The sequence below is a fragment of the Gossypium hirsutum genome, chromosome A01 (genome assembly GCF_007990345.1).
Source record: "Gossypium hirsutum isolate 1008001.06 chromosome A01, Gossypium_hirsutum_v2.1, whole genome shotgun sequence".
Classification (NCBI taxonomy): domain Eukaryota; kingdom Viridiplantae; phylum Streptophyta; class Magnoliopsida; order Malvales; family Malvaceae; genus Gossypium; species Gossypium hirsutum.
This window is the reverse complement of record NC_053424.1, coordinates 114,840,354-114,851,474: the sequence shown is the minus strand read 5'-3', so window position 1 is coordinate 114,851,474 and position 11,121 is coordinate 114,840,354. Positions and strand designations below refer to the sequence as shown.

At 32.8% G+C, this 11,121-nt stretch overlaps 2 pseudogenes; both read right to left on the bottom strand.

Annotated features, from left to right (window-relative positions):
* Positions 1-235: 235 nt before the first annotated feature.
* LOC121229617 (uncharacterized) lies at positions 236-2,451 on the bottom strand (annotated as a pseudogene).
* Positions 2,452-4,881: 2,430 nt separating this feature from the next.
* On the bottom strand, positions 4,882-9,751 carry LOC121218363 (protein SEMI-ROLLED LEAF 2-like; annotated as a pseudogene).
* Positions 9,752-11,121: the final 1,370 nt, after the last annotated feature.

Sequence of the window (11,121 nt, the reverse complement as noted above, 5' to 3'; positions counted from 1 at the left end):
AGCGAAAGTTTATTGTACTCAAGTATATTCTAATTTTCTTGATTATCAGTTATAGATAATTACAATAAACTCTAATTCATTAGACATGTTTAACAGGCAAAATATAATTATATCTTAAAAAAGAGAATTTTTATAATAAAAAATAAAAAGTCATCAATCCAATGTAATTCCCCAATTGTCTCAGTAATTGAAGTATTACAATTACATCCAATTCAAAAAAATTGGCACTTTGGTATTGCTTCAGAGAAATTTATTGAGATCAAGCATGAACAATATCGTCCTCTAGACAGATTGAGTTCAAAAATTGTAAAAAGAACAAAGAATGCCTCCAAATGCAAAGCCAGACTAAACAAAGTCTGGCACCAGAATTTATTCACAGGGAGTAGCAATTAAAACTGAAATCATTGACAAAACCAAATGCAAGACTTAGGTCTTCAAGATTCAGAACCAGACTTCACGATGAAATTCTGGCGGCTGATGGGATTCATCACGACTGGAGGACCAGCTGTGCGGGGCCAAGCCTGAAATTTTTGTCAGTTTCTTCCCACCATCCCTTGTTTGAAACAGTGGAAGGCGTGGTCCCTGAGTTGGGAAGGAGAGACCAATTCTTAAAACTCTGCAATAATCAAATAATAAAAAGCTTCAAAAGACAACAACAACTTACCTCCAAAAATCTTACTATCAGAAACAAGCAGATCAGATACATAAGCAATGGCAAATGATCCCGCAACAGAAGCAATTATATACTTTGCTGCCATTTTCAAGCTGTAAGACAAGAAACCATGCTCATGAACGAAAATGACGTAAAATTTCGTGTGACGATAATGAATTTGAAAGTAATATTCTGAAAGAACAACTAGATGGCAGGCAATCAAACAAAGAACCAGAATACCAGTAGCAAAAGTTGTACGCTAAAAAACTTATTGTCAAAAAAAGGAACACTTATTTAGAACATAATTATCAAAATATATTCATCAGCTAATGTATTTCCTTGCATATTGAAAACCATAAGGGAAAAGAAATTCAAATAAGCTGACATTTACAATCCTAGTGCAGTACTAGAGGCCTCACGGGGTACTGTTTAGTACTCCCTCTCAAGGGAAAACAATAATGACTCCTATTCATATTCTAAGATTCACAACAATGTGCAATACATCACCTCGAAATGACATCCATCAGATCAGTGGCAATTTGAAACGTTATTCAGAATTTAAAAACTTTATTTGTTATTTGTCTTTTCCTTTTCAATCAACAACTACCATCTTCTAACACAATGCAAAAGAAAATCCTCTCCATCTCCCAGAAGGCCATCACAAAGAAATGCATAATAATCACCATCTAGAGTGGTTAAGAGAAAGATCTATGGTACCCTATTCTATTGTCTTAATTTAATATCTTCAGGGCTTAAATTTAAGTAGTAGCTAACAATGACCCAGCTTAGCCAAGTTCCCACGCAAATAACTGACTGATAAAAGATAAAGACATTAACAAGACAAGATATAGAACCATCTTACTTCAAAAAAAAAAAAACTTATCGTAACATAATTAGAACAAAAAGAGCCAATGCGATCAATCCTAAAGAATGGAAGAATAAACCTCTCTTAAACACACTGAATAACAATCTTCTATTACCAAATTCAGGGAGGATTCTATTATATATGGTAAACTACAAACCCTTCAATCCAGTTCTTGTTAATTGAGCTAGTTTTCATTTTTTTTCTTTGGCCCATAAAAAAAAGCCGGTTCTAAAGGTACATGCCCCATGATGAGATGCTAGTTTGGGATCCATGAAAGTCCTCATGGAACTAGGAGTGTTACAGCTTATAAAAAAGGGGGGGGGAAATCAATTTCCTTTGCTACCTTATGAATTAAAAACAGCCCAGAAAATCCTAATTCCCTAGCGAATGCTATACCATCCCATTTCTGTTTCCCTTTTTTCCCTTAAGGGAAACCCCCCCCCAAAAAAAAAAACCTATCTTTCAAAATAAAATATTGAAATCAACAACCAATTCGACCCATGAAACAATCAATCTTCTGATCTTATTCAATTCAATATTGACCAAATCCATTCAAACTCAAATCGTGAAATGAAAAAAATATTAATCCCAAAAAATAAATAAAACCGGAAAAAACACACACAATTCCTATCTCTTCTTCATAACAAACGCAAAATGAACTAACGAAAAAAAAACCTGGAGCACCATCAAGATCATGAAACGAAACCCATTAATCTAAAACAATAGAAAGAGAAAAGGATTTTCTATCCGTTAAATTAACGGGTCGGCATACGTACCTCGGGTCAAGGAGAAGCAGATGAAGGCTGGAGATGAAGAAGGGTAAAGGAGCTGCCTTTAAGCGTTAAAGAGTAACAAATGAGTAGTTGCTTTGTGAACCCAGGTTTTAGTTATAGAACTTTAGATCCAACGGTCCAATTTTCTTATTTCCATCGGACGGCTAGCGTTAATCAAAGTATAGTTTACTGGAAAAAAAAAGGCCCACTTTCGAGGATTCTAACTGAAACCTCTTTACGTGGTATTTTTTAAAGGTTAAAATCTGTTAAAAGTCCCTGTACGTTTCGAGAATTTGAAATTTACTCCCTTCATTTTTCATATTTCAAAATTTAGGTCCAACTTTTACCATCTTTAAAATATTTTTGTTAAGGTTAATTATATAACTATTTTTTTAATTATATGGACACTAAGTGGTTTTTATTATTATTTCAAAATGTAATGCCAACAAATGTAACAAAAAAGAATTTAACTGTGTTAATAGTTAGACCTGAATTTAAAATTTTGAAAAGTAGAGAGACTAAATTTTTAAAATAAAAGTAAATTTACTAAATTCTAAATTCTTGAAAAGTATAGGGACTTATGGTATATTTTAACTGTTTCTAAATAATTTAATAAAATTTAATTGGCTAATATATTATAGGTAAAAACACTTCTCTAGTCTCTCTCAATTTTGATATTGAGCAAATTAGTCCATCTCAAAAAGTCAAACCGATTTAATCCTGTCAATTTCAAAAGTGTGCCATTAAGTATAATTAATCACAAGGTTAATATTTTTCATCAATTGTACATATTTTTGTTGGTATAATAACAAATTTAGCTCTCTAAGTTCACACAATATGCCAATTTGTCTTGATTTAATAAATTTATATTGCAACATTTATGTATTTTTATCAATTTGGTCTTGATTTTTAACATATTTAGCTTGTAACATTTACACATTTTGTCAACATTTACAGAAAATATATAAACATTGAGACCTAAATTTGTTATTAAACCAACTAAAATTATGTTCAATTGATGGAAAATATTAATGTCGTGATTAATTGTTCTTAGTTGTTCATTTTTAATATTGACAGGGATTAAATTACTCAAATTTTTTTAAAGGGACTAATTTACTCAATATTGAAATTAAAAGGGACCAGAGGTTTTTACCTCTATTATATTATATTATATTATATTATATTATATAAGTAATTTGATAAATTTCACCAACACATAATTTTCTTTGTACTAAAACAATATATATATTTGCAAATTTTATACATCAATAAAGATGAGAAAACAAAAATCTACAACATATCTACATAAACAAGTAAAAGTAAATTAAGAATATTGGAGATATCTATGCATAATATACATGAAAAAAATAATTAAAAATAAAATAAAATAAATTACTACTTTTTAAAAAATTTCACATATTTGAAATAACTAACTTCAAAAAAAAATTTAATTAAACTAACTTCAAAAAATAATTAAGTAAAGAACTACTATTATTTATCTAATTTCACATCAATAAAAAATATTTAGCCATTTTTAATTATTTTAAAATAATTATTTTCAATATTATTATTTTATATATTATTTACTGATAAATTTGCTCTCAAATGTACTTAAAACCATATTCTTGTAATTGTAGTAATAACAACCGCAACAATTAAATTAAGACTCAATTAACTCAATATTATTATTTTAAAAATAAAATATATATGAAATATTTTTTTTTCAGTGACAATTTTAGTGTGAATAAAATATTATACACCATAGCAAAGGCATCACAACACGGGGCAATGCATCTATGCGGATATTATTATTATTATTATTATTATTATTATTATTTACTATGTGGATGAAAAGTTTATATGATAAATTTTTTAAAAAAATGATATAACAACCAAATATAGCTTTGGTTGAAATAGTGAAGTTAAAATGTCAAAGCAATTTTTTTAGATTTTATATGTAAAAAGAAATTATCTTTGATATTATTTTGTTAAAAAATATGAAGCTTTTAGTAACTTTACATTTGAGTTGAAACTCAGTTAATGGGTGACAATAATTCAGTCAAAATATGAAATATATATATACAGTATATATATAAACAACCTCGTAGTTAGGAAAAAGAAAAAAGTGATAAAGGAGGAAAGGAATAATGAAAAATCATATTGAAGTGACTTCAACCACTGGGCCAACTAGTCAGTCAAACCTGTTGTTAGAAACCAAGAAACTGATGAGACACTTATACATTCATGCCCAGATATTATATGACTGCAAATAAGTAGATTACTTACAATATGAAGAGAGGGGAAGTCTTACTATCTCCTGGAAAACTTCATAAAATAATCAAAGCAAATGGGAAAACAATAAATTAATGAATGAATGGATGGATTAAATGCTCAAAAAAGGTAATAAACACAACTAAACGCTAGCCTTACTTTGTATACCAAGAAGCAAGTATGGTAGTTTTGTTGCAGCTGAAACATCTTTGAGCCCTAAAAACGACAGTTCAGCGGCATTTTCAACCTTGTGATGGATACTTTCTTCCTTCTACGGGAACAATTGCCGGATGTTCCTTTTTGCTTTTTTTTTTTTTGGGGGGGGGAATTTAATTCCGTGATTTTACAGGATCAACAACCAGCAGCTTTTAGGATGTTATCATATGGAGTTGAGGACGGAAAACTGAAGGGCTGGAGATGGTTCTGGTACTCAGTTGCACACAGCATTGGAAGAGTGCCAACAGGCTGTTGCAATGAGTTGGTACCACTTGTTTGCTCAAAGACAGGGCCAGGCTGCGTTTTTGAGTTAGGGAGTGGATGTTAGATCACGGGAATCTCATTAGTTAAAAGACATGGGATAACACCCCTTAACACTCTCACATGTAGCCCGACCTACCCATGGACACCCTCACTAGGAGTCGTCAAGCTCGCATAGTATTATAGACAGGATGAACAATACAATAGAACCAAAGTTCTGAGACCATAATAAGCATCCTATCTAAAACCAATTTATAGTAGGTGGTGTGGCTCAGTTTTAATATAAGCCCATGGGAAGTCCAATATTTAAACATGCATGAATTTGATTAAATCAAGGGCCGTTGAATCCCAACTAACATGGACTTAGAGGCTACCTGTTCTGCATGAAAAGGATTTTGAAAATAGCTGTCTTGTCTCAGGTGGACACTCATCAAATCAGACATCTTCTGCTGTTTCCCGGTTAGGAGTGTCTCACAATGATGGGCCATATCCTTGTAAGACATGTCAGGTCCTGTTGAGACAGATATTCTTCCGAACTGATCTGAAGTCTCCCATACCTGTGGTAGTAGAGCAAATAATCATGTAAAATGTGTCGCTTGTACTTTGAGACATGTAAAAAAGACTGGCATAGCTGACATACTGAATCAAGGAGTTGATTAACATCCAAGGGTTTTGGAGTTTCCTGGGAAAACCCTGAACCATCCTTGGTTTGACATTCAAATGGTTCTGCAAAAGCATCATCCTGCAGAGCAAAAGAAATCACATGTCCAAGCATTGAAAGATAAAATTTGGAAGGTAGAGTGAAGAGATTTACCTCCTTGGTAGATTTACTCTCTTCCGCACCAGCTTGATATTCTTTATGCAGTTGATCGATAGTCAAGTGGGAACCTAGAGGACACACATCATCTGGCAAGAATTTACTTAACAGCTGTGCTCGTGTATTGGACAATTCAGGCTGCATATACATATATATGCACCAGATATTAGTGTAAGGCAATTACAACAGAATTTACTAGCTCTTCAAATTATATATTGGAGTCAAAGATTCTTGGAATAGAAAAGCTTACTTCTGACGAAATTCCCAAGCTTTTCAAGATCTCAGAAGCAAGGCTTTCATTATCTTGCTCTGGGGTAATCTGAATTTGTGAGAGTGTCTTTGCAGCCAAATCGTCATCTTCTTTAGATCCATAAACATTTGTTGGTCGGTCAGACCCAGTGTCAACTACCTTCAACTTGCAATCTTCCACCAAGTGCAAGAATGGATCAACCTATTAATCATAGAACAATGGTATGAAAAGATCTATCTGGATTTGAGATATTTAAATTGCCTTGGAAAGCACCAAAATATAATTAAAAAAAGAGATGAAAGAAAGGTAGAAGAAAAGAAAATATGGAGACTACATCACATTACAGATAAGTGGTAAGTGTTCCTTACCACTCTTTCTCTAAGAGCAACCTTCGTAGAATAGACAATAGGAAGAATATTGGATGCTTTTGATGAAAATAGGATCATTGATGTTGCCAAGGTGAAAAGTGATCTACGACATGATGGTGGAAGTGGCCCTGCAGCATTAGTGGAAATTTAGATTAAAGAGACGAAACCCCAATAACATATATCAAATTAGTTGTTTCATCAGAATCCAACCATAATGAACCAATACATCTTCCTAACCATTCTCACTGTAGTATGTGCAGCATTCATGAAAAGAATTTATAAGAGATGGGGCAAAACATAAGTTTGGACCATTTACTAATCTGACTCAAAAACTTGAATCTTTCAAAATACTGACTAGTGTTTGTATATGTGGCAAGCTGGCAGTTTGATTAAGATGCTTCACTTAAAGGTAAGATTTGAAAGAACAGATCTGTGCTATATTTCCTACTGGTTTATGTCCTCAAGAGAGCTTCTTGCATTTCCAATCCATCAGAATTATTGGTTCCTTTTTTCTTCTGCAGGAGAGAAACCTTGGTGTCATCCATGTAGGTGCTAAACATTTGTGACTACTACTATAATTACACGTTACATGAATTCATTTTCATGCAAGACATGTTCTATCCTCTAGTTTTATTTTTGTTTGCTGGGATTGTCATGAAAGAGTAAGACAAGGAGAAGTAGACACTGGTAAAATCCATGTGAGGGTAAGGACAGCTTCAACTTGAACACTCACCTCCTTCATTAAGAGAGATACATCGCAATGAAAAGGCTAGCTGGAAACTACGAACAAGAGCCTCATTGCTAGAATTCTGCATTACATAAAAAATGAAAATACAGAAATTAGACCTCCAGGAAAGAATAAATATCAGTTACATGCAAGACATAATCAGTAACTCATGTAAAACAAATTCCTTTAAGGTAGCATCAGTTGAGAAATTACCTTGGCTCGAGAGAAGAGCAACACTAGGCTGTATGTATGAGCAATTGCTTCATAGTTTCGTGGTGTATTTTGAGGAGAGACAGACTGTGCCCAAATTGATGAAAGCAAGAGACTGATCTGGGTGCTACTAAGCCGTAGAGAATGGGCCTCCTGAAGTTTAACAAATACAAAATGTTCAAAAAAACACATACAGATAAACCAAATTTCAAAGGGTTAATCATTTGACAAATACTCACAGATTGTGTATTTGAATTGCTCAGAGAATTTTTATCTGTTTGCAAAGGTACATACAGATTTCTTGAACTAGATGCTCGACTATAAGATGAATTCAATCTATTCAGAATCATATTATTACTTCCCTCATTAACAATACTTTGTTTTTCTATATAACCATTCCCCCTTGAGAAAGATTCTCCTTCCTTAGCTTCTCAAAAAGGGCAGCTGATGAAGAAAAGACAGAGACAGTTCTTGAAAGTGTTCTTGGAATGGCTTTGTTTGTTAATGGAGGAACAGAGGATTGTTGAGGGCAAACTGAAGTTGGGACAAGCACAACAGAAAAGATACGGTGAGCACCAATTCGTGTTTCATGGTCAGGGTGGACCATAGCTGGGAGTAATTGATGGAACAATGACTCAGGAAAAGCCTATAGGTGCAAAGAAACACCAAAAAAAAAACTGCAGACAACACTATGAAATGTTCATGAAGAAAAAAAGATCATTAAAATTATGATTGTTACCTGTTTAGATAAGATGGATTTGGAATTGAAGCAATAACTTGAGCAGTTCGATAGACAACAGAGACTGTAGCTCTAGCTATAACTGTAATATTTGAGATGTTCTCCAACATCACAGCCATAGCATCAAGAATTGGACCTGCATCTCCAACCTGTTCACAGTAGCTAGCTAAATTTGAAATGTCCAACAAGAATAAACACAAGAGAGTAATCCCACCTTTTGCGATAACTGTACAAGGCAGTTATCTACAGCTTCTTTAAAGTTCTTGTTCCAATTTATAGTTTCAACTCCCAGAGTTGCATCGTCAAGTGAGCAATGTATGCTCTTTCGTAAATGCCTCATAACATCACTAACTGCACCAAGTATTGCTACAGAAGGCTCAACTTTGAATATCGAGCAAGGGAGGATGTAACCTCTAGAATCTGAAGTTGCACGTCAGGTTGTTTGAGAACACTTTTATGGTCAAGATGCTTAACTAATAATGACAGCAAAAAATGTGTATTCTGTCCTGCAAACAGAGAAAAAATAAATAGTATCAATTCTCAAACTCGTTACAAGTCAAAAAATTTAGTAATAAAAAAAATATATATATATATAATTGATAGAAAGAAAACTGAAACAGAAAAAAGTCAGACATATTGACTGTTGAAAATGCATGCTACCAGAGCTCTCCATTAAAGCTGCATATCCTTTAAGACTGGAAAGGCAAGACCAGTTTGAAGAGTCCATAAGTTTTCACTATCCAAGTAACGGAACAAAGACTCAAGAACACGTCTTGCTGTTGTAGCTTCCTTGGCTAGGTTTGCCATGTTATGTAAGCAAACTCTGGACCAGAAGCTGGGATTTTGGGCGTCTTCCCTGTGAGAATAAAAAGAAATAAACCCATTCAAAGGTAATTATTTAAAGGTAAACTACACTGTTAGTCACTAAACTACGGTAAATTTTCGTTTTGGTCACTTAACTAAAAAAGTTACAATTTGGTCATTGAACTATTCAAAAGATTTCATTTAAATCACTAGGCTGTTAAAATCGATTCTATATGGATTTCTCTATTCACACTGCCTATACCAATCGAAGGCTCTCTTTCCCCTTCTTTCTACTATTTAGTTTTTACATAAAACAACTTTGAAAGTCACAATCTACAACCAAACTCCAAACAGCTTTTTTCTTCAATCTCTAACATTGACCATCAGACCGACTTGGATATATGGTATGTTCTTTTACTCTCAATGGGTATTGATCCACCGTATCAATCGTTGAATTGTCACTTAAAGCTCGCTGGCGGAACTTTAAAAAAAAAAAAGACTCAACAGCCTAGTGACTTAAATAAAAACTTTGAATAGTTCAATGACTTAAATGAAAATTTTCGAATAGTTTAATAATTGTAACTGTTTTTAGTTAAGTGACCAAAATGAAAACTTATTTATAGTTTAGTGACTAATGGTATAGTTTACCCTTATTTAAAATAAATAGGTAGAATGTATAAATGTGTCATGGGATTACACTGAGACATTTTGTTCTCCATTGTCATTCACAATTGTGTCCCAAAAGGAAATGTATGGGGACATCTGGTGATGGAGAGTCATGACCTCATCCTTTACCATTCTTTTCAACTGACTTTGCCACCATTATGTTCTCCAAATTTTCCTTGGTCTCATAATTTCCAGACACTGAACATCTGTTTTTTGATAATTGAAAATGGCTTTAATGCAAAAATGAGATTAAACAACATTCACAAAGTTCATAGAAAATGTTGGTTATATATATGCATCACCAATGCAAATATTTTTCAATGGAACAAACATGGAAATAACCAGAAGATAAGTTTGAATTACCGTTATGGATCCTTGAAAGACAAGAAGTCAAAAGTGCCAAAGATGGAAATAAGATTAACATTATTTTAGTAATATTCCTAATTAGAATAACTATAGAGTATTCTTCATTAAAAGTCCTAATTAATTTCATTAATTAAGTTTCTATCTACAATTAATTAGTTGAAAAGAAAAAACCCATGTAACCTCATTTAAGGGACCATTCTAGTAATAAAACAAAAGAAATTATTTAATTATAGAGTTATGACTTTCTTTCTAATGATCTAAGTTAGGAGCCCTCGATAGTTCACAATATATTCATTTAGGTTATTCTCGTGGTAGAAATTGCAACAAGGGGAAGGCTCCTCCAATCAAAGTGAACTTTCCCGTAGTTATCCGGTGACTCAATTCATAACTCGTGACCTTAACAATTACACATAACAATTTTGTATATAAGAAACAAATAATCATACTTAATCATACTTTTTATCTTGATGCTTGCCCAGATCAGAAAGTCATGAATTACCTCATTTGAGGATTTACAAATGAAACCTATTACTATAACAGAAAACATGCAAATATAAGCAATGAATAAAATTAATGAAATGAATAACGTAGAAATAAACTTGCAAAGACATGTAAATGGGTCTGAATCTGCTTACATTATCGAATTCCACCGAAATGTGAGAGTGTATGCCCATAAACCAAATCTAGACAAGAAAATAGATAATTGAACATGCATTAGAATATTTATATATACAATAGAACATTGAGAAAACATAAGCTGTAAGGAGGAAAGAAATAATTGGTGAAATGGAAAATATTATTGCCATTTAAAACATTTCCAGTTTACGTTTCTAAAAGTCAGACACAGAGTGCCATAATGCTATTGTGAACATCCAAGATTAAAATAATAAAGATTGATTTTAATAGCCAAATATAGCAACCTTAGAATCTTCCTTCTTTCTTGGAAGGAAAGGTGGGGGAAAAATAAGATTTGTAATGTCATATGGTTTTGGACTAAAAAAAATCATGTCAAGAACACATCAGTGAATTATGCAGGAATCATAAACGACTCTAATATTCTATATGTTAAATACCATTTAAACGTAGAGTAAGAACCCAATATTGCCCCAATATCTTTATCCTTCTATTAGTGGACT